Raw genomic sequence first — 24,798 nt, 5'->3', positions numbered from 1 at the left:
AGTATAAGCATCCAAACCTGTGTTAAAGAGAGGGCAGAATGTCAAATGGGCAGGACATGGGGTTATAGGTTTATGATAGCTCAGAGTTTCTGGAATGCCCTTGCTTCACAGATATATTACTGTTTGGTTTTTAATATAGGCCTTTAAAAAAAATAAATAAAAAAAATCACACAAATGACATAAATGCTACTGGTCAGTGGCTGAGCTCAAGACCTTGGAATGTCTGCTCTAACCAATTCAGGGTTTCTTCTATCCCCCATACACAGATGTTAAGACCAATACCATCAAGAGAATCTCCCTTTGAGTCTGACTCTTCACATGTGAATTCCTCCATAGAAAAATTCAAGATTTGATCACTAAGTGGTCATAGCCAAACAACAGATGTAGTCTGCCTAATTCTGTTTCACAATATTGTACTGTTATACAGTAATGCAGGTGGTGTATTACGACTAGTCTGTCTAGTGTGGGAAATCCAATAAAAGTAGAAAGCATTTTGCTCAATGTTCTGTGTCATCAGGAAAAAGTTTCCTTTTGAGGATTATTTCTTTAAACAGAGGAAACCATTTAAAAGATTGAAAAGTTATAATTTCAGGTTTTACCAAGGATGTTAACAACACTGCCTGAACCCTATAGTAGATTCTTCCAGGAAAAGGCCTCTCTTGAATGTTTGGTTCTCACTCTCACATTATGACCACAAAGCCCTGTAAAGAGTGAATAGGAGACAATTAACAGCCATCCCACTATTTACATTATCCAGCTTGAGCTGGCAGTACATTATGTCAATATGAAAGGGATTATAAAGACATGACCGGCATCTAAATACATAACACTGACACAATTGTCTGCTTCATTCAGAGATATGAGGAAAGTTTATCACATTTTATCTCTTAGAATTGCAGGCAGAAGTTGTAATTACAAGTTGTAACAGTTTATTCAATTTTGTGTGATTTGACAAACTTGCCTGTTAAGCTGTTAAGAGAGGCAATAAAACAATAATGACATTACAGTGGCGACACTGCATCAGACAACTGTTACTGTACTTCATACGAGTTTGAGAAAAGCTCTCTTTGTCACTGGTGTAATTTAATGCATTTTTGGTAAGGTCATAGAAATGGCCACTAAACACCTTTCCTGATACAATCACTGCAATTGTGGCAGATTATTGGCTTTAGTCTTTGTGAATTCTGTTTACTGTTAGCAAGTAATAAAGTCAACCCCAGATACAGTAACTGACTTAGCCTGTCTTAGTAAAATAACCTGTAGCTGCACACAATTTTTGTTATTTCGTTTACAACAACTGCTCAGCAGCTCAGACTGCCGTTGCCTGAATTAGTACAAGGATAGAGTCATGTCTTCACAGACCCTTCTTTAAACTCGCAAGAGGCTCTTTATTTTGTTCCTTCATCCTATTACATTACAAACATGACTACACAGTAAGAACCATTATCAAAGCAACACATCACTTTTTTAAACAATTACACATTTAAACTGAAGTGCCTAAAGTGTTTCACCTGTAAACTGTGGAAATATCAGGCAGCAATACTTTGTTTGTCCATCACTGCAGAGTGAGACAAAAGTGTTTTAAATCATTTTGCTCAAGAAGTGTTTAGGTTGATGCAGATGCAATTCTATCTGTAACATCTGATCTGTACAATTTGCCCATGCATCAATAACATGTTAATAGGGGTCTAACCCATTTATAAGTAAAATGTCAAAAATTCACTAAATACTCTTTTTCCTAATAATTGGCCAATGTGAAATGACTGTGAAGCAAAGCAATACATATATGGCATAAATTAAGTATAATCCTCTCTTGGTCCCATGCATGGTGTAGAAAAAATTAAGAAGTAGCACAAGTATCAAAATTCAGTCAGTCGGTATTTGGTGTGGCCACCAGCTGCATTAATCGTGCGTCCTATTTGTCTTGGAAGTCGGAGCTCCGAGTTATATTCCGAGTTCCGAGACCGGAACTGACAAATTGAATGCCCCCTGATGTCGGAATTCCTACTTGGAAAGTCGGACGAAATCAGAGGACCCCGAGTTCAGAAACCAAGATGGCTGCGAAGAGCATCGACTCTAGAAGTGCTGTGGGTTTCAAGTTTTTTTTTTTGCACTTTTGTCTTTTTTGTGTCCAATTTAGTATGTCATATACACAATACTGTATTACTGTTGCCTATAGGCATGTTGCTACGATCCTCTTATGTGTGAATTACCGCGTAATGTGTTGTTTATAAACTGGTACAGCTAAAATTGGCTAGGTCGCTGTTGCTAACATCAACGGTCGCTGCTGCTACAAGAACAATGGTCAATGTTGCTACAACAACACTGCCTAACGTTACAAACCGTAAAACCGTTTACATATAAACCCCGTTAGGCAAATTTATATTGCAAATATATGTTTGTATTTCCTTAGGGCATTGCCCTTTGTTTACACTGCTGGTTCGATTAAAACGTGGTTAACATGTTTTGATACAATCAAATACGCGGAAACATTAACATTCCTTCTCCGCTTTCTGTCATCTTCCTCGAGGTCTCTTAGGTGAAGGGCATACTTATTTTGTAGCTCTCTGTACTCCAAAAGAGCTATTGCAACAATTACTTTCCTGGAGGTGTCTATCTTTTTTTCCGACTTGTCGTGTTGTGTGTAATGCATCCAACTCGGATTTCTTTTTTTTTTTTTTTACGGATATGACGTCGATCCAAGTCCTGAGCTCCGACTTCCGAGACAAATGGAACGCAGCATTAGTCCTCATGGACTGCACCAGATTTGCCAGTTCTTGCTGAGAGATGTTACCCCACTCTTCCACCAAGGCATTTCCAAGTTCCCAGACATTTCTGGGGAGGAATGACCCTAGCCCTCACCCTCCGATCCAACAGGTCCCAGACGTGCTCAAAGGGATTGAGATACGTAATGCGTCTCACAGTACGGACACTGCTAGTCAGCTGATGTCATGTCATTTTACAAATACATCAGTGATGAAGAAATTAAAATTATATTTGCCTTTTCTTTGATACAGCAAAAAAAAAAAAAAAAAAAAAAAAAAAGAAGACAGAAACAGGCAAATTGCTTGCAATGCAGACACCGCGTTTGTCTTGTTCTGTGTGAACTTAAACATATCGTCTAAAACCAAAAATTATCCAATTTTGGTCGCATTAACTCATTTAAAGCCTTTAATCATAAAATTATTGCATTTACTATTTTAAAAGACCAAGGACACCCACCCCCAATGTTCAAGACATGGTTATGGCTTTGACATGAAACAAACCAACACAGCTTTGTTCAATTAACCTGTTGACAATGCAACTGCAGAGAGGATTTTTTCATTGACTTGACTATTCATCCTCCTCTGATAAAGTAACAGGTAATCAAAGTATGTTGTGTTCTTCTTTAACAGTAGGCTATAATTCAGGCAGACATCCTCTCTCCAGCGCACACAATTAAAAGCATACCCCATACAAGTCAAACTGATCCTACTGACTACAAACCTGTCTCGATTTAAAAGATCACTCATTGAAAAATTACGAAAGAAAGAAGACTGTTCTATCCATTGGGGCGGGAGCTTGTGACTGACTCAACTTCCTCTGTATAGTAGCGCGTGGAAGAGTTGAGCCTATCATTCCTTCATTCGCTGCTTGATGGGAGAGCCGATCACTTCTGCAGACCCGTGTAAATCAATAGGACTACATATAAAGATATATTAAAAGGCCAACTCTGTTCACCGCGACGCACTCAAGACGGACAGATAGTCGCGATTCAGAGCGTCTTTAAAGATTATTAATCGGGTAAGCGCGACTCTTCTTTTTCTTTAAGTCTTCCCTGTCTTTTAAAACTAGAAGCTCACGTGACAGAGAGCTAATCATTATTAACCCGCTTATTTATTCATGAATGTTTGGAAAAAGCGAGTAACATTCTATGAATTGGGTGTCTGTGAAAGTTTTCATTCATCCTGGTTAGAGTGTTGAAACGTAAAGTTCACAAAAAGTTCACGAATGATCACAGTGAATCTTATTTTAGGAGTAACTTCAGTTCTGTTTGTTAACGTTAATGCATTAGGTATCATGAACTAACAATCTGGATTAATGTCAATTTAGTGAAACAATATTGTTAGTTCATATCGCATTGACTATTAATGTTAACATACAGTAGGCTTATACAACTTTAAAGTAAAACATGTATTATAATTTTTTAAAATGGTGCAGTAAATGTGTTTTTCATTGCTAGTTCATGTTAACTTATGTATTTATTTTAACGAATACAACCTTATTGAAAAGTGTTACTAAAACATATAGTTTTGTACAATATTTTGGTTACCTCTAATGTTGTCATTTTTTTTCTAAACACGTGAATGCATCCAATCCTTTTGGACTTATAGGATCTTTTACACTATGCCTCCTGTTTAAGTTTAATCACTTTACCTACTTTTTTAAATAACTTTTGTTACTAAGAAAGGCTGCAGCCGGATTGCTTAAATCAAACTAACTGTCTATAATGTGTTTAGTCATAAGACGATCTGTTCTATCAGGTGCCACCCACTTATAGACTCATAAATTATACAGATAGACTTATTCAGATCAGCCCACCTGTTCCCAGTCACTTAAGGTGTGTCTTTATGAATCACAAATGAGTAACTAATTTCCTCTGTTTTATATTTAACTTAGGTGGTGTTTAAAGCCAGATTACTTTTTTGACACATACAATACAGATTAAGAAATACCATGAGCATTATTCTCAAAGGGTATCTTGATTGTTACCTAATCAGACAGGGCTGTAAAAGTATGCTGTCTGCACTTGCAACGTGGACCTTGCAAGTAGTTACTCAGCTCGTTCACTACACTTAGGAATGCATAATGTTCTGGAATGTGATTCAGAGATGAGCAATCAAACTCCAACTTGGATCTAGTCTTGACTAAACTCAGAAATATTTCAGCCCCCCCCCGGCAAGCATACCTTTGGTCATGGTTTCTGTATGTATGCGTTTATTGACAATGAATGACTACTTGAGATTTGCCGGTCAGGTCGTGACACGTGTGCCAAATTCCTCTGCAAATTACTAGTGTGTGGACTAGAAAAGGTTAAAGGTGACCTTAAAACAGCTTGTATATTCTAAATTAGGTTTCTGGCAGACAGTAATGGCATTTTTGGTACCATTCATTTTTGCAGTATCAGCATTTGTGTTACACTGAAGCCCCATGAGAACAAACTTTCAACAGGTGGTGCCATGAGGCATAGGGGTTTTTTGTTTTCTCTACTATGCAGTGAAATTCCATGGAAACGTGTGGTCATTTGCCTTGCATAGATCAAGACGGTCTTAACTAGACAGAGAATGGACCAAAAAGTGCTGTGAGTAGGTCAGAAGAGAGTGCAGGAAGAGCTGAACAGAAGTTTCCTCTGCTGATTTCCTTTCTTTTCTATTTTCAAGCCCTACTGCTGTTACTGGCCTCTGTTTGCTGGCATCCTGTAGACGTTGCAGGCAGTCAATCAATTGTCTCACCCTCAGTGACTCAAGAGTTTTTTTCTAAAGTTTTCTTAAGTGTAGTATTTTGTTAAAGAGTTAGTTAAAAAAAAAATAAAAAAAATAAAAGGTAATTCTGTCCTCATTTACTCACTCATATTGTTCCAAGCCTTTAATATCATTCCTTTCTCCCATGGAATACAAGAGGAGAAATGTTGAAGAATGCTACTCTTTTTTCTCTTCCATATAATGAATGGGGACTGAGGTTCTGAACATTCTGCTTAACATCTCCTTTTGTGTTCCATGGAAAAAAGAATGTCATACGGGTTTGGAATAACATGAGGGTGAGTAAATGACAGAATATTCGTTTCTGGGTGAATACCGTTAAGTTTGTTTGTGTGTGTGTGAGGGAAAAAAGGTAGAATGAGATCTAAGAGGTGCATTAGTTTGCCATTTGGTGCATTAAGAAACCTTTGAAACTGCTTACCTCAGAGCCAGATTCCCAAGCTGCCTGCTGCCAACCCTTTGCCATTTCACTCCCATTCATTATTCCAAGAGGGGGAGTTCAGAGGTGCTTGTGGAGAAACAAAATCATGCCTTTGAAACTCAAGTCAAGACTCTCATATAGCCTACAATGCTACAAACTTTGGGAGCCATCAGTATGTTTCTCACAGTATTGCTGATTTAACAGCCTACTCCATAGCAACTAATTGCTACATAGCAGCATTAAACAAGATCACTTATTTAAACAGCTTTATTGTTTACATTCCTGTCTGTTTTATTTTATAGTCTTATAATAGTTTTTGGTAATTTCCCACTCTCCACCAAATTCTATGTCTTTAGAAAGTGGCTTGAAAGCAGGCCCGCCCCTAGAAATTTGCTGCTCTAGGCAAGATTCTCTTTTGCCGCTCCATGTCTAGACGCAACATCCACCAAATGCATTGCATCACGCAGACACAAGACCATATCAACACGTGCGCGCGCACACACGCATGATGACTAAAACATATCCCCCAATCAGTGCATTGCAAAACGCAAAGCATTAAGGTTGAATACAACAGCAAAATACACCAATGTACAAACTGTACTGTATTTTGTGATTGGAGCCTAATGTCCAGTTCTTTCCATTTTGGGAAACAATCTATGTGGTCATTTGATTTTTCATGTGTGCTTAACAGGCTAGACATGTTCTTCCAATCTTTCACACCTTCTTTTGTCAGTGCAGATTTTCTTTCGAATTCACAAAATGTTTACAGCAAAAACAAAAAACGGATTAACGAATACACAAGCCACAGCCTGTCGAGTTTGCCATTAGATAGATTGCAACTGTAGTGACTGGTTGAAAATTTACTGTGTGCACCATCTCTGGGAAAATCTACACCTCTGACTTGATATGGTCAAGTGTATTAAAAATATCTCGCATTGCTTGATTTAATGGCGGCCATTTACCTGGATCATTCAGGGTTTCACTCTCATTAATACCGCCAGCTGGGGACTGCTGGAGAAGTTCAACTGGAAGAGTGAAATCTGCTGTGTCATCCATGTTTCACACTCGGTCTCGGCTTCAGTATAGACACTGCAGTGGGCTGAGCTGCTGACATCTTTTGCAGGCTTTGAAACAAATTTTAACAACGAATCTCTGTATTTTGATGCTTCTTGTACTTTTAGAAGTCTCCTTTTTTTATACTCGCATCCAGACAACTTTACTCTTTTTGACATTTTGAAAGAATCCAACAGTCCTCAAATCACCAAATAATTAACACGCCCACCTGAAATCTGTTCGGTGTGCTAGAATCTAATTGGCTGATGCATATTTGGTGCCCACCCAGAGGATAAATACACTGACAATATAACTGATTCGCTTATGTTTCCCTCTTTTGTAAGTCGCTTTGGATAAAAACATCTGCCAAATGAATAAATGTAAATGTAAATTAGCTGTTCAACTGCCCGTTTAATGAAATATCAATTATGATTGGTCATTTTATAGAAGCGTATCAGATTGTGCGTCCGTGTGTGATTTTGCTGCCCTTGTAAAGTGCTGCTCTAGGCAGTTGCCTAGTTCGCCTATATTGTAGAGGCAGCCTTGCTTGAAAGTCCATCAAAGAAATTCAACTTCTTAAATTAGGCTGTGTTTAGCTAACCACAACAGGGCTTCCTCTTAAGAGGACCATGGTATTTTAAGTGTCCTGCTGTGCCAACAAAATTTATTTGGTTATTTTTATGATGATCCTTTCTTCTTGTGGTTCAAAATCCTTGCATCCTTTTGGTAGTGAGTTCAAAATGTCCATACAATTGTGATGCTGCCATCTCAGGAGTTTCTGGAATTTTCAGACATGTCAGAATTTGAGGGAGGTTAAAAATACATTAGTTTTCTTTTTCTCGTCCGCCTGTTCCTTGCCGTGTTAGGATGACATGACTACAACAAGTCTTGTTCATGGCCACATTCTTTTGGAATGCTGTGTTTTTTGTAAAGCTTAAGTCTGAATGCAGGGGCTGGTGTCCATCAGTAACAGTACTGAAAATGCCTCATGGTTGCAACAAACACTTAAGCCTTTGTATTTAAACCCTTAAGACACAATTAAAAATGCATGAATACCATTGCATTGGATAACAAATATTGAACAGTGGCTAAGGATAGCACAAGCACTTTTTTGAAGCAAAATATTTCACATAAGTGTGAGTTGTTAGTTTTTAAAAGATAAAATACTAGCAATACATTTCACAATTTCAGCAAAAGTATTTGGACACTTTCTGGTTGTCAAACATTAGTGGAACATATTTATGGTTAATGTGATGAACTACACCTGTGGTTACTCTGCTACGACACCTGTGTGAACTTGAGGAGTACTGACTAAAAAATCACCATGACACCAGCTGCATTGGTATGCAGATGCCACTTGGATTGATATTTCGTTATCTATGCAATTAAATGCATACATTTTTAAGTGTGGCTTAAGTGTCCTAAGATGTCCACTTTAATAGTTGCCCAATCATAAGTGTGGCTGTAGATGGCTTGAATAAGTTAAGGGGGGCATGTAGAGAATAGCACAAATAAAAAGGAAGTGCATGCACACAAAAGTGTGTATAACAAGTCTTGAAAGTCTTTTAAGCAGTCCAAATGCAAATTATTTGTGACACTCTAAAACATCATTCAGTCATAATATGTTACCAAAATATGCAATAAACCAGCTCTGTAACCAAATGAGCAATGAAAATGCAAAGCCAGACACAGTGCACCCAGTGTGTTGACTTCCGGCGCCGCAGCGAGTGGCAGTGTGACACAACAGCTCTCTCTTTTTCTTATTTCATTTGACTTTTTTGCTTATTTTTCTTTTAGTTTGTGTATTAGTGTTAGTTTTTTAGTATCGCAATAATATATAGATTGCTTATTGGATTACAATGTGCAAGACAAAGAAGAACACTGCGACTAAGACAATGACAAAGAATGTCTTGACCATTGAACAACAATGTTGTGGTGATGGGGGCGTGTGTCTGTTTGCAAGAGAGAGGGAGTGGTGTGGCTTGTCAAGCTGGTTGACATGATCTCTAACAGCTGTTTCTTGTTACAGTGATAGCAGGAAGAGGCCTCAAAAGCAGCCAAAACACGCCAGAGAGCAGAGAGAGAAGGACACGAGTGTGCCGTGACTGGCGTGTCTTATTTGAGTGTTCTAATGCTTTTAGTGTTGTGAAGCTGAGATTTCAAGTAGTTTATGCTGACTGAGAGTTTTGCTACACTGAACTTTTTGAAATAAGAAACACACTTTTAAGAACGCACACAGAGGAAGGCAGAAAAATAAAAGCCTACCTGAAGCGTGTCACTGCTCCCCATCTCCTCCTTTTCCATACCCGACCCTGAAGGATTGTTACAAATGTATAATGGTCTGTTCACGTGAGGAGCTCCTTCAGTATCAGAGTCGAGTGGTTGCATGTCCGAGGGAGATTCCGGTCAAGTTAAGAATACGGAGAAGAGGAACTTGTGCTGGCGCGTTAGTAGTTATAACCTATACTATGTGTCAAAATGTCAAATTGATTGATTTATGACATGTGATTTATGACCCCCCTGTCACCCTTGATTGATAGGTATGTGTAACGTAATTTATGACCCCCCTGTCACCCCTGATTGTCAGGTAGAAGATAGTCTGGACATGTTAAAGAACATGTTTGGACATGATCTTCCAGGGATCTGTTGGCCAGTCGTTGGATGTCAATGATTGTTTTTGATGTGTTATTGTTAATGATGTCTTACCTCTCACCATTGTTCCTTCCTGGTATGCTTTTCACACCTACATCACTACCTAAATCCTGAATTTGTTGTTTAAATAATGGTTTAAGATGCCGTAGTTAAAACACAGAAGACACTGCAACTTTATGCTACAATGGCTGCTCCGAGAACTCCTAAAACCCCTAGAAGAGTGATGTGTATTTCACCAACAAGTGGACCTGTTGAAATGAGAGAGGAACTGACTTTTGTGCCAAGGAAAAAACTAAATGTTAGTTTGACAAAGTTTCTTCATGAAGATGTGGATTTTGCGAAACGTGATTTCTCATTGTCTGGTAATCGTGTAGGAAGATACGTGTTTGACAAGGTATTAGATGTGACTGTGAAACTCTATGCTGTGGATACTGGAGCTGATTTTACATCACAGGAACCCTGCTTGATTTTCCCTGCCAAAGACTGGTTTATGTTTTACAATTACGTTTGGAGAGTAGCAATGAGCCACTGTACATCGGAGAGTGGGACGGCATGACTCCTTATATTTTTTGCTGCAACGACAAGACAAAGCTCCGTGAAAGTGCATGGCCTATTCCTGAATCTGAGCATCACATGTACTATGACATGAAATTTTTGTTTCAGCGAAAAGATGTTCGTATGCTTGACGACATTTTTTCCTGTATTGACAAGATGTTTAGATGGTGTGACATGTATGATCGCTACAGTTCTGTAAAGACGATATTGTTTCACCCTGAGCAGGGCGTCAACAACCCCAAAGACCGCCTCTTAAGTCCGCCCCCATATTACAGCGATTAAAAACGCCAGCAGTTCGGTACATTCGCTACATACATTCACCATGTCTCAAGAATCTATGACTGTCTACTGCTACACCAACACTCCTGAGACTACACCGGCGATGCCTGATGTCAATGCAACACCGCTGGAGCCCCACCCACAAACTTGGGACAACAACTGATTGGATACATTTTGCAAGGATCTGGGGTATCACAACCTGACCTTCCTTACAACGGCGTACAGCAACGCTGGAGCAATAGCTGGAGCTGCGGCCTATGCTGGGATTGATGACACAGACAGTTGTATCCGCTCTGACTGATTCAAAATCATAAAAGCGACTATCGTGGTCCTTCTGGAACATCTTATCAACAAAAAGCTGAAAGAACTCTGTTTGGGCTGCGAGGTGGACCATCCGAGTCAGATTAGACATTCCTGCTTATTTGAACCTGACGCCTATTTCTTTGATGCGTACTTTGAGGAACTGTCTCGTAATATGGTTAAATCTGGACTTAAACACATCATAGCTCAAGCATTGAGCCGGTGTGGTTTGAGGATTCACCCCCAGAGGATTCAGGGGACGGTAGACACTATTATGCATGAACTGCGTGAGGAAGTTTACGTTGTGGAAAAGCTTCGTGAAGTCAGAGAGAAAGTTGTGGATGTCAGCAGCGAACAGATTGTCTATGATGCCGTGGACAACTGGAAAGGCTCCGCACAAGTTGCCTGTGTGTGATACTGAAATGGGGAACACATGCTCTCCAACAGGACTGGCAAAGTGTCTACTTAAACATCGTATTAGATGTGAGATGACCAACTTAATGAACAAAATCATTAATGACTGTGTTGATGTACTTGTTGCTGTAAACTAATGTGGTGTTGATCCCAAACGTTTAACAAACCTCAAGAAGCAAATGTCTGTTGTAAGAGGCATGTCAAATGAGTGGACAGGTATGATGCGTATGTGTATTCATGCGGGCGATCCAATTTGTGCAACTATCAGAAAAATACTAGACCTGGTGACTGAATGTGGCAGTTGTATTAGAATTGCTGACATAATCTGTATGTGTACGTTTGTGACTTGATTTATGTGTCTGTCAAGAAATGACCAGACTGATGTTTGTGAAATTATTGAAACACTAGTTGATTACATTGTTGAGAAAAACATTGTGATGTGTATAAAATTTCTTCAGTACCTCGATGCTGTATGATGCCAATGTTCTCTTTTACTGAAATAAAAACCCAAAACACTTAAACCATCTGAGTTATTCTTTTGTGGATACTGAAGTGACAATATGTCTGAAGAAATGAAAAATATTTATTACACACCTTCTAACCCGGGTTCTTTAGGAGGTATTAAAAGATGGTGTTTTAAAAGAAACGGGTGTTCGTTTAACCGATAAACAAGTTTCGGCCTGGCTCGCCAGTGAGGATACTTACACACTACACAGAACAGCCCCTCTAAAATACAAAAGGAATCGGGTTTTTGTCTATGGTATTGATATGCAGTTCCAGGCCGATCTAGTTGATATGTCTGCACACGCCAAGGAAAATGACAACGATCATTTTCTATTGACGTGCATAGATCTGTTTAGTAAATATGCATGGATGCATGTGTTAAAAAACAAGAGCGGCGCCGAGGTGACTAAAGCTTTTGAATCTATACTGAAAGAGGGACATGTGCCACACAAATTACAGACAGACAAAGGAAAGGAGTTTTTTAACAAGCATTTTCAAAGCATGACAAAAAAGTACAACATCAAACATTTTGCACCCGCCACAGAATTAAAAGCCTGTGTCGTTGAGCGGTTTAATAGAACCTTAAAAGGTACAAACTCCAAACGCTACATCGATATACTTCAAGACATCATGGATGGATACAACATCAGCTATCACAGAAGCAGCAAGATGAGACCAGTTGATGTGAACAAAGAAAATGAATCTGTGGTGTTTCATAATCTATATGGGTCTAGTGGGGGTTGCGGTGTCACCCCAAAATTTAAATATAAAGTTGGTGACATTGTTAGAATTTCTAAAGTAAGAGGCCCATTCACAAAAGGGTATGAGGAAAACAATATGCAGGAGTTTTTCACTATAACAGTGTGCATCCCACGCGACCCACCTGTCTACAGATTGTGTGATTATGACGCCGATGTCATCGACAGCGTTTTTTTATGAGGAGGAATTACAAAAAATATTTGTGAACAAAAACAAGACATTTAAAGTTGAAAAAATTTTAGACAAGAAGAAACAAGGCCAGAAAACGTTAGTGTTGGTTCACTGGCTCGGATGGCCTGCAAAATTCGCATCATGGATCAACCAGAAAGAATTGGTTGATGTACAGAAGCCATAAAAACAAAAGACCTACATAGGTAGCACACATTCATGTAAAAACCAACCATGACTGAGGGTGGATTTTATGTCACGCTGCCCTGCAACGCCTCGTTATCTAGTTATACAACCAGGTTAGCGAGAACTATAAACCTAAAAGGAGAATGGCAAGTTGGATTGATCGAATTTGAATATCCTGTGTCATGGTACACATTTAATGAGGAAGATGCTGCATTCATTCTCAACTATGGTGAAACAACGGTGACAGATAGTGAGAAACACATCACCGACTATCCTGTTGAAGGCAAAGAGATAGAGATTTTCATCAGCAGCGATCAAAAGATATCAAATGTACCTTACAGGATAAAGACTGGATATTATGATGACATCGTTTTTTTGATCAGGGAGATCAACGCAAACCTGCCATCACGGATGCGTCTTGGTTATGACCATGATAAAAACAAAGTGTTTCTGAAAGCCCCTCCAAAGACGTCACTGACATTTTATGGAAAGTTGGCTAATATTTTAGGATTAAAACCAGGGGTTGCTATAGAAACTGGTAACCAAACTCATGGAAATCATAGTATTGGGTACAAGCCTGTGACGTATGCGCCCTATCAAGCAGACATAAATGGTGGGTTCTACACCATGTATATCTACACGGATATTATAGAATATCAATCAGTTGGTGATCATCATGTTCCGCTATTAAGGTGTGTACATATAGACGGTGAGAATAACAAGATTGTTAGTGTTAGATACGACAGACCACATTACGTATCAGTTAATAAATCGTCTATCACCGAGATAAACATACAAGTGAAAGACGATCAAAATCAAGATGTACGTTTCAGTTACGGGAAGGTGTGTACTAAGCTACACTTTAGACCTGTGAAACAATTTGTTTAAAAATGGCATATTTCAACAATCACAATGCCGACCCCATGCGTTATGTGGTCTATTACCAGAATCAGGCCGGCAATGGACTCCCCGGCTATGCCAGGGGTGGGGTTATGTATGGAGCTGGTTTGGGGGGACTTTTTAGAGGACTCTTTGGAATGGCTATACCATTGCTAAAATGAGGATTTAGCATAGCCAAGCCACATCTTAAATCAGCTGCAAAAAACATACTAAGTGACGTTGTTAGCAGCACATTATCACGGTCTTTTAATAACAACTGTACTCATGACGGATCCGGGCTAATGGTGATGGCTCGCAAAAGAGCATCTAGGCCACCAGGGGTGCGGAGGAGTGGCCAAACGCAGAAGAAAACAAAACATACACCTAAGAAAGCATCAGTCGTAAAACGCAAGCACTAGGAGACAACAAAACGTGCTACATCAAAAAGACCAAAGACCTCTGTTACAACAATATTTTAGATCATGGCTTTACTACACAACATGTCAGAAGAGTGTTTAAAAACCGAAATAGATCTGTTCACAGTGCCGTTGACTCAAACTGCTATTGAAAAAAATACTTATATAGAAGTACCACCATTATCAGCGATATCGGACTCATCACCTTTAGAGTTTTTTATCGCGGGGACTGGAGAGGATTATGTAGACTTAAACAACACATTGGTGTTTTTGTGTCTCAAAATCACTAATGCTGATGGCACAGATATTGCAGATGGAGCCCCAGTGGGTCTTATTAACTATGCAGGGGCAACAATATTTTCACAAGTGGATGTGTCGCTTGGAGACCGTCTTATATCACAGAGTTCTAGCACACGTCCTTATCGATGCATAGTAGAATGTCTTACCAATTATGGTAAAGATGCCCTTGAAACGCTTTTCTCTGCAGGGCTCTTTTACAAAGACACGGCTGGTCATATGGATATGGCAGACCCCGCTGGGGGTAATCACGGTCTGACAAAGAGAGCGGCCTTTACCAACGCCAGTAATGTGGTTGAGCTACTCGCATCCGTTCACAGTGATATTTTCTTTCAAGAAAAACTGATGCTTAATGGGGTGGACATTAAAATTCACATGACGAGAGGTAAAGATGAATTCTGTTTGATGAGGAGCGATGCTGTAGCCTATAAACTAAACATCCTGTCAGCCTCGCTATTTGTGAAAAAAGTGTCTGTATCACCAGCTGTGAGATTGGGGCATGCACAAGCATTGCTCTCAACAACTGCCAGGTAATCCATCGACAGAGTGTGCCTGAACAACTTCTCAATTCCGGCAGGCTCACGTGTCTGCAATCAAGAAAACGTACCAAAATCTACCAAAATCTGTTGTTCTAGCGATGACTGATAATTATGCTTTTACAGGATCCAATAATGAAAACCCATTTGCATTTAAAAACTATGACCTAGAATTTTTGGCCATTTATCTGGACAGACAACAGCACCCAGCGAAGCCTCTGCAGCCTAAATATGAAAGTGGTTCTGCAGTGCAGGAATTTTACCAGTTAGCGTTGGCTTCTGGAAATCATCTTAAAAATCAGGCTCTATCTATTGATAGGGAGGACTTTCTGCAAGGCTATACCCTTTATGCATTCAATTTCACACCAGATGAGGAGTGCAGTCAGCACATATCGCTTATCAAGTCTGGAAATATTAGACTAGAAGCTCGGTTTAGACAACCGCTACCCCGAACGATCAACTTAATTGTTTATGCCATATTCGACAGCATCATCGAAATGTCAAATCGCCGACAGATCCTGGTTGATTACTAATATGTAAAAATGGACACTGTCCAGCTTACGACTATCATGGATAAGATCTCATGCAACATCCATTTTCTCGGTGTACTCCCGTGTGACTATCTACCAAAAGACCCTTTAAGAAAATTACCATCAATGGTTAAAATCAACACACATGCTTCAGGACTCCCAGGTGAACACTGGTTAGCCATCTACATAAATGAGGATGGTGTGGGGTGTTTTTTCGACAGCTTTGGTAATAAACCAGATTACCCCCATTTTCCGCCGATTATCAAAAACTTTCTAAACTGCAATTCTAGTGTGGTACAGCATTCATCAGTGCAAGTCCAAGATTTTTCATCAGAGACTTGTGGTCAGCATTGTGTGTTCTTTCTCTAACACATGGCAAAGGGGTATGATTATGCTTATGTGTTGAAGCTGTATACCAATGATTTTATTAAAAATTACAACAATCTTATTGTAATGAAAATGTTTTCAAGTGTGTTCAATGTGTTCAGACAGGTGAAATGTTTATGTCTTATGCTTAATATTTCCAATAAAACAACTATAGAACAGAAATTTCTTCTTTTGACTCTTTATTATACATACAACACATTCAACAATACAGATAATAACAAGATCAAAACGTGAGAACACAGAACATACAAAACTCTGAGATTAAAGACTTAGCCACTGACTCTGGTCAAGAGTGGGTGAAATGAATACATGTCCATCTGAATAATTTGAATGTGTTGATGGTGAACTCGGGTGTACTCTCTGTTTTTTACACTTCTTAGATGAGCTGGTTATAGTCGGTGTCAATTTGGTTTTGAAAGAGTTAATTGCATGTCTGACATAATGATTTGGTACCGTTGTTTACACTCCTCTGTGGAACATTCTTCAAAATGTCGTCCACAACATTATCTAAAACATCCTGGACACTTACACCGACTGTCGCGGGTGGGTCTTCTTTTTCTTCGTGGTCAGGCTGTGGAAGGTTTAATGTTAATGTGTTGGTTTCCCTATCCCCTTGTCTAGCAAGTGTTAAAAATCGCTGTAAAGTATTTGTGTTCAGTTTTGCCTTTTCATAATTGTCTAAATCAGATCTGTGCAAAATACTTCTTATAGTCATGTCCAAATCATTCTCCACAACCTGTTGAATAGACTCGCGGGGGGGGTACCAGTCTTTAGTTTATCCAATTGGTGCTGTGGAACTAAAAACATCTTCTTTGCATACTCCATCCCCAAAGTTATCTAGAAGCAACCAAGCTGGAGATAAAAGGGATTGCGACACTTAAGAGGGGCAGAAGAAATCCACCCTGTTGGTTTATCATCCATCTCTTTCTGTTAACCCCAATCTTCTTATCTGCAACAAATTTGATCTCGCTTTTCCTCCTCCTTAGCTTCTGGTATTGTTGTGACGTGAGTGGTATGTTGCCATAGAGCACATTAAGAGCTACTTCACACAATGTCACAATGAGCTCGTCTGTGGCAGACTGTAAAATAACGCGTCTCTGTTTGGTTGTTGCTTTAAATAATAATTTTAAAAGAGGCATGTTTCTACAAATTCTAGCTGACATTTTCACCATCCAACAGTTTTTTTCACTACCTTCTTTTCTTGAGGTATACTGCAGGATGTGTTGAAAGTAAATCTGTTCTGAGCCGATAGTGTTCGGGTGTTTTTGTTTTATAATCAGTCATCAGGTATCCGAAAGGTTTGTTGGTTGCATCTTGATAGCATTCCATAAAAACATTTGTGTTCCCGGGATACATTTGCCTTCCTAGTACATTGACCTGATTGGTATCTCTGGGATTTTTAAACAACATCAGATAATTTGTGTTTAAGCTGATGGTCCTGCTGGATTTACCCTGGCAAAATAAATTCTGTACAGTATAAATAGCACTAAGATTTCTGTGGTGAACATACTGTGTGAATACCTTCTCCACCTCATTGCTTCCGCTGGCCTCTTTCATCGGGTCATCAAGGATCAGTAAATTAGTTTTGTTGACGGGGAACAAATCATTATCATTCAGAGTCTGTGGTAGTCCTTCAGCAAATTTAATTGTTTTAATTTTCAACAATTCGTCATACAATGGTTGCCAACAATCATAAATATACACAATATTTTCAGTTTTTTTTTTTTTAATCAACCGTACAGCATTTTACAACAACATTTTTACAAAATATGACTTTCCCGAGTTTGAAGGGCCACTTATCACACGTGAAAATGGATGCTGTAATCTGAAATCAAAACCATCTGTCTCTCGCACGCCCCTATGTCCAAAAAGATTGTCAGAATCCATATGGGAGTGTGGTGAAATCAGGGAGCAGCACACGTTTGTTGTACAACACCTTAAACTTTTTAACGACTGACCTGTTGTGTAGTGTGAAGTGTTTTTTATTTCTTACAATAGTGTCGGTGTAGGCCAGTATATGCCGACTATTATCTTCCCCCACGACATAGTGATCAACAAGTCCAATCAGAGTGTTTAACCTAATGGCTTTTGAGTTTACAGCATTGAGAGTGATACCCTTGGCTTTCATGCAGACCTTATCCTTAGCAGTGCGGTAGCCGTATGTTTTCGGCCCCCCTGAACAAAACTCTACAATGTGATCCACATCCCCGACCTCATCAATCAGATTACCGAGGTAAGGCCCCAATGGAGGCTCCCAGGCGCCGTCTCTAGAAGTAAAGATGACGCTGTCTGTGTCACTGTACCACAACCTATCCCCCAACTTATCCATTAGTTCATACAGTTCTAGACGCGCATGTGCAGTTGTAAATGCACCAAGAAAGACATTAATGTCACAGGTCTGACCACCTTTCCCATCCGCGTAACACCACTGAATTAGTGCAACAGTGTCTGACATGAATGAGAAGTGTTTAATGTCATAACCATCACCAAAAATGTGCTGGGCAAACTGTTCAGGGTCTGAAACTAGTTCCGTATACGGCAAATTTTCGCGCATAGAGAATTGTCCCCAAAGTGAGTTCAGCAGAAGTTTATTAATAGACAGGCGTGCAGGGTTAAGGCTTATCTTGTCAAGATTCAGTTTAATCCCCTCTTTCTCAAAGTAATTGTCGATGTAAGATTCTTTGTCTGCATCTGTCACAGCGTGCGTGGGGAATCCACTGGCTTCTTGTTTGTACTGTAAAAATGTTTTAACATAATCACAAAACAAGGTTTCTGATCGTTGAGGGAAATGCCATACCTCGTCCACATTCATTACATCATAACCCTTCTCCACAGCCTTTAACAGTTCAATACTGACCCAGCAGCCTGAAATAGCCCTTTCCTCATCAGTGTGTCTACACGGGGTAGTCTGATTCTGCTGATCCACACATGTACGGCAGAGCGGAAACATAAGCTTGCCACCAGTCCTATAGGGAAGGACGGTGTGAAGCAGTTTTCGCGGGGGCAGTACTGTGGCTTTGACAAATCCATAATAATTTTCAAGAGGTTCAAAATCCTTAAAAATTATTTCTTGGCCTGGCAAAAGGGGTACAAACACACCCCCTTGTTTACTCCTTGCTATAGTCACATTTCCAAACTATCATCAACCCACACTTCAGAGTTACTTTGCATTATCTTTTCAATCTGATTTGTGAAGACATCCACACTGTAATCGATGCTAGGTGACAAGACAGTGTTAACATCAGTGGTTAGACTAGGACCTCTCAATGTTATGTTAATTAACCCGTCATCCCCAGCCAACAGTCTGGAAAATGACACTATTTCGGACAAAATATCATGCAAAAATATAGCATAGGCTGCTAAGTCTGTGGCAGATATCACACGCAGATATATACGCCGACATATTTCCAAACTGTTGAATCTGAGTCTCGGGACCAAAGTATAACCACCAATGTCACCACCCACTTTTACAAGTATGTCAATATCAGTGGGTGTTAATCCCATATTTGTTGCTGTAGGATCAAATGAATGATAGGGATGGTTATCCCACTTGGTGAGAATTGAAAACACTGTCTAATGCTGAATTTGGATCTGGTTGATCGTCTGACATTGATCTCACAATGTTTAATAATGCGTCGCTATCACTTGTTTAATCCAGATACCTTGTTGTTGTAGTGTGGCCGTCACAGACTGTTTATAGTAATCCTGCTTCTTCTCAAAGGTATCCAAGCGCTCCTCAGTGGCGTTAAAACGTCCCTCAATGGTCTTGAAACCGTCCTGTATCAGTCCGATTATGTGTTGATTGTCTATAACGGGATGTGATCCCCATCTGTAAGCCTCCTGATTTGCAGGCAGAGCCTCAGGGTCGGAATCTGCCGCAGACACCACGCGTTCGTTGGATTGATCATACCGTTGTATTTCTTTAGGTACCTGGGAAAATGCACAGGCATCCCACGATTCTATCAGTTCATCACCCCAGCCCCAAACATCATTTACATCGGGTACTGCATGGTCATCCACAACCAGCTCTGTGGAAAAAAAAAAGTTAGGGAGGATATATGAATTAGGAAAAATATAAAATAATTTTTTTAACATATTTATTTATGTAGACTTTGAGAAGTCGTACATATTATTATACTATTTAAGACTTCAAGCCAACATCAAAGTTTGTTCACAAACTTGAGCATCTAGTTACACACACACACCAGCTGATGCTTTGAGTGAACGTCTTGACCATTTCCGTTCTGGTGTCTGTGGTATGAAATCAATATCTCTCACACCCCCATCAACCGGAGCGTGCACCTGGGTGACCGTAAATGCTTTACGTTTGAGTCTTTTCGGCTTTGTTGCAACGTCACAGCCGCTAGCCCTCACCGTGTGATTTTCACTTCCAGACACGGCAATCTTGTTTACAAGGTTTGATAAATCTTCTGGAAAAAAAAAGAACACATAAGAACATTTTAAACAAATCCAACAAATCATGTAAATAATGCTGCATTACAAACACTTACTGAGTGGCGGGATGTTCATACTGTCTCACGGAGACTCACGCTCTGATGTTGAACTATGCTCCGGATTCGGCCCTGCTGGTAAATATTAAAAATATGATCATTCTACACATTCACAACACACTATACGTAGACATGTAACGTATATAATTAGGTATACGTACCACTCACATGGTTCAGGAATTGAATTTCCTCAACAATGTCGGAAAAGTACATCATCCACAGTACCTGGAGCGTTAGAGATCCTGTTTAAGCATTGCATCAGAGCCGTGACTCACTTATAAATAAATGTTCTTAATAATAATAATAATACGAGATAATAAAACACACTTACTGTTAAGATAGACAGCCATCTTCTCTTGAAGTACAATTACATTTCAAAATAACAAAACTTGCCAGAAAAAAGTAATTTGAGAACGAAGATTCACTTATACCTCACAGACGCTAACACAACTGAATGGTTTGATACCATTCGATACCACCGGTGTGCCTGACTCTATTTTTAAACACCACATGTATGCATTGGGGGGGATAAACTGTGAAAAGCAGGGCTCACACTTAAAATAATTTACATAAACACACCATAAACAATCATTGACATCCAACAACTGGCCAACACATCCCTGGAAGCTCATGTCCAAACATGTTCTTTAAAATGTCTGGACTATCTTCTACCTGACAATCAGGGGTGACGGGGGGGTCATAAATTACGTTGCACATACCTGTTAATCAAGGGTGATGGGGGGGGTCATAAATCACGTCATAAATCAATCAATTTGACATTTTGACACATAGTATAGGTTATAACTACTCGTGTTGGTGAGGAAAAGGAAGATGGATAGGAAATGGAGATACAAGCCGTGTCTTCCCGCTGTTGTTATGGGGAATGTGCGTTCTCTGACTAATAAGATGGATGAACTTTCGGCCTTGGTGAGCAGACAGTGCGAGTATTGGGAGTGCAGCGTGTTATGTTTGACCGAGACATGGCTGAACAGTAAAATACCTGATTGTTCAGTGGAACTGGACGGTTTTTTGCCGGTTCAGGCGGACAGGGGTTGAGGCCATACTATCTGCCCAGGGAGTTTTCGGCACGAGCCTGTGACATCATTCATTCCACCGTTGTGGACCTGCAGACATGACATCCCAGTGCACTTCTTGGGATGGAGATTTTAATCATGTAAAAATGTCAAAGACCCTGACCAATTTTACCCAGTTTGTAACCTGCAGCATTAGAGGGGGTAAGACCTTGGATTTGCTGTATGCTAATGATAAGGAAGCATACAGAATCACCCCCGGTAAATCAGACCACTGTCTGATACAGCTTACTCCTACATATAAGCCTGTTGTTAAGAGACAGCCTATCATCTCCAAGACTGTGCAGCTGTGGTCTGTGGAGGCACAGGAGGCTCTGATGGAGTGCTACAGGATAACAGATTGGGAGTTGTTTCAGAAAGATCACAGGGATGGCATCGAGGGTCTTACTCAGTGCATAACCGATTACATCAGGTTCTGTGAAGAGAGTGTTATCCCCACCAAGAAGGTCCACTGTTTTCCCAATAGCAACAAGCCTTGGATCAATAGGGACATTATAGCCCTGCTGAATATGAAGAAGAGAGCCTTTATGGCAGTGACAGCAAGAAAGTTAAGAAGGGGATAGAGAGGAGCTGAGGAGCGAGCTGAGGTGTGCAGTAAAAATAGGATTGAGGGGAAGCCGAAACAGAACAATCTGAGAGAGGTGTGGAGGGGAGTGAAGAATATTACTGGTATGAAAGGGTCAGAAGGAATAGTGGAGGGGACAAAGGGATGTGCTAATGAGTTAAACCAGTTTTTCAACAGGTTTAAATCAGCAACACAAGTTGAAGTTTCCTTCACCTCCGTAAATGTCTCTTTAAATGTCCCCTCTCATACCTCGGCTATCCTCTTCTCTACAGGTCTCCCTGTGGCACCACATGATGGGGGTATGACAACTACAGCTCGTCTCTACCAATTAGTAGATAATACTGCCCATCTCTTAGAGAACGATATTACAACACCTCCCACATCTAGGAAGATAGTTTTACCAACACTATCACCCACCCACCATATCTTCACTTGCACCATACCCTTAACTACCCCAGACATAATGATCACGAATGATCAGGTGAGATGGCAGCTCACTAAGATTAGGACTAATAAGGCCAGAGGACCTGACATCAATCCGCGGGTGCTTAAAGTCTGTGAAAAGCAGCTGGCTGGAGTGTTTCGACATCTTTTTGTCCTCTCCCTGAGACTGAAAAGGGTGCCTAAAATTTGGAAGACATCCTGTATTGTCCCTGTGCCCAAGAAAAGACACCCTGGTTTACTCAATGACTTCAGGTCTGTGGCCTTAACGTCACATGTAATGAAGATCTTTGAGAGTCTGGTTCTACAACATCTTAGGCCCCTGATACGCAACTATCAAAATCTGTTGCAATTTGCGTATCAGGCTGATATTGGTGTGGAGGATGCTATTATTTACATGCTTCACAGGGCTTATACACATCTGGAGAGGATATTGTGAAGATAATGTTTTTTGACTTCTCAAGTGCTTTTAACACAGTCCATCCACTCCTGCTGGCTGAGAAGCTCTCTGCGATGCAGGTGGATCAGGACCTTGTAGCATGGATTAGAGACTATCTTACAGACAGGCCACAGTATGTCAGGTTGAAAGGCTGCTTGTCAGATGTGGTGACGTGCAATACTGGTGTACCGCAGGGAACTCTATTGTCACCATTCTTGTCCAAAACTCTCTACACCTATGATTTCAGTTTTGATTCGGGAACGTGTCACTTACAGAAGTTCTCGGATGACTCCTCCATTGTCGGCTGTATTACAGATGATAAGGATGAGGAGTGTAGAGATCTGATTGAGACCTTTTGTGCCATCAGCTATTAGACTCTATAATGCCACAGTACCCAGTATCTCCTCTCACTCCACTGACTTGAGTTGCAGTACCACACACCACTATTCATAATAGTTGTTATTTTAAAGGATATGAATATGTATGTAATTTAGTGATTGGAAGTAGTGGAGTATATACAATATTAAGTACTTGCACATGTATATATTCTTTTTATTGATCTTTTAATGTTTTAGTTTTACTATTTTATTTATCTCATATTTTGATTTTACATTTGTATAGGTATTTATGGAAATTTTTTATCCATTCTCTTATCTTCTCATACTTATGCTGCTGCTGTGTCAAACTAAATTTCTCCTATGTGGGATTAATGAAGATACATCTACATCTAATCCATTTCTAAAAGGAGTGTTAGATGAAGGAATGAAGACTGAAATGTGTGCCATCTTTGCATCATCAAAATTTATCATGAGTCTATTCTCTTTGATCCGTACAATGCACATCTCACCAGCTTGCTGTGTGCAAATCTCCATTATTAGCAAAAATTAAGACTTTTTGTCCTCTACAGCCCCATTGCTATCTCCTGGAATAGCTCATAGGGAACACACAGCTGGTTGTTTTGGGGGGATGCTTGAGAAAGCCATGAATTAAAGGAAATTAGTGTGGGTTTCCTGCGGAGGACTTTAGGTGCATCTGTGATCCTGACCAACTGGTGGCTTCCTTTCAGATGGGGAAGAATGAATAGATGAAATCAGATCCTTTGAGCCAGCACCCCAAGAGAGGTGACCTGCTGGTCCATGTACTATCTGCTCACTTGTACTGTTTGTTGACCTTTCCCCTCTCTTCCTCTTGCAGGCCTTACTTTCCTTCATGGACACTTGGGGTTTCACTCTGGGCAACTTTTTGTTCAACCTCTTTGTCTGTATTTTTTCCAGTCGTTTCTCTATAATACACATATTTTGCACCATTATGCTGCTCTGTGTCACCTATTGTATTACCAAAGTCCCTTCGGTTGTAAGTCCGCTCGGTTGCCTTATTGTAACACCTCTGGGCAGCTTTTTTCGACCTAGGTAACTAGCTACTTCACACAATGCCACAATGAGCTCGTCTGTGGCAGACTGTAAAATAACGCGTCTCTGTTTGGGTGTTGCTTTAAATAATAATTTTAAAAGAGGCATGTTTCTACAAAGTCTAGCTGACATTTTCACCATCCAACAGTTTTTTTTTTACTACCTTCTTTTCTGGAGCTATACTACAGGATGTGTTGAAAGTAAATCTGTTCTGAGCCGATAGTGTTCGGGTGTTTTTGTTTTATAATCAATCATCAGGTATCCGAAAGGTTTGTTGGTTGCATCTTGATAGCATTCCATAAAAAAATTTGTGTTCCCGGGATACATTTGCCTTCCTAGTACATTGACCTGATTGGTATCTCTGGGATTTTTAAACAACATCAGATCATTTGTGTTTAAGATGATGGTCCTGCTGGATTTACCCTGACAAAATAAATTCTGTACAATATAAATAGCACTAAGATTTCTGTGGTGAACATACTGTGTG

The 24,798-nt window shown here is 39.9% G+C and overlaps 1 protein-coding gene across 1 annotated transcript in view; it reads left to right on the top strand.

The window, feature by feature from the left end:
* The first annotated feature begins 3,597 nt into the window (after window positions 1-3,597).
* LOC127453332 (four and a half LIM domains protein 3-like) overlaps window positions 3,598-24,798 on the top strand; it is a 72,586-nt gene continuing 51,385 nt past the window's right edge. The window contains exon 1 of the mRNA XM_051719664.1: window positions 3,598-3,783. The gene's annotated coding sequence lies outside the window, so the exon portion shown is untranslated. The remainder of the gene's footprint in view (window positions 3,784-24,798) is intronic.

The sequence above is a fragment of the Myxocyprinus asiaticus genome, chromosome 15, assembly GCF_019703515.2.
Source record: "Myxocyprinus asiaticus isolate MX2 ecotype Aquarium Trade chromosome 15, UBuf_Myxa_2, whole genome shotgun sequence".
Classification (NCBI taxonomy): Eukaryota; Metazoa; Chordata; class Actinopteri; order Cypriniformes; family Catostomidae; genus Myxocyprinus; species Myxocyprinus asiaticus.
The sequence above is the reverse complement of the archived record's forward strand: the minus strand, read 5'-3'. Positions and strand labels throughout refer to the sequence as shown.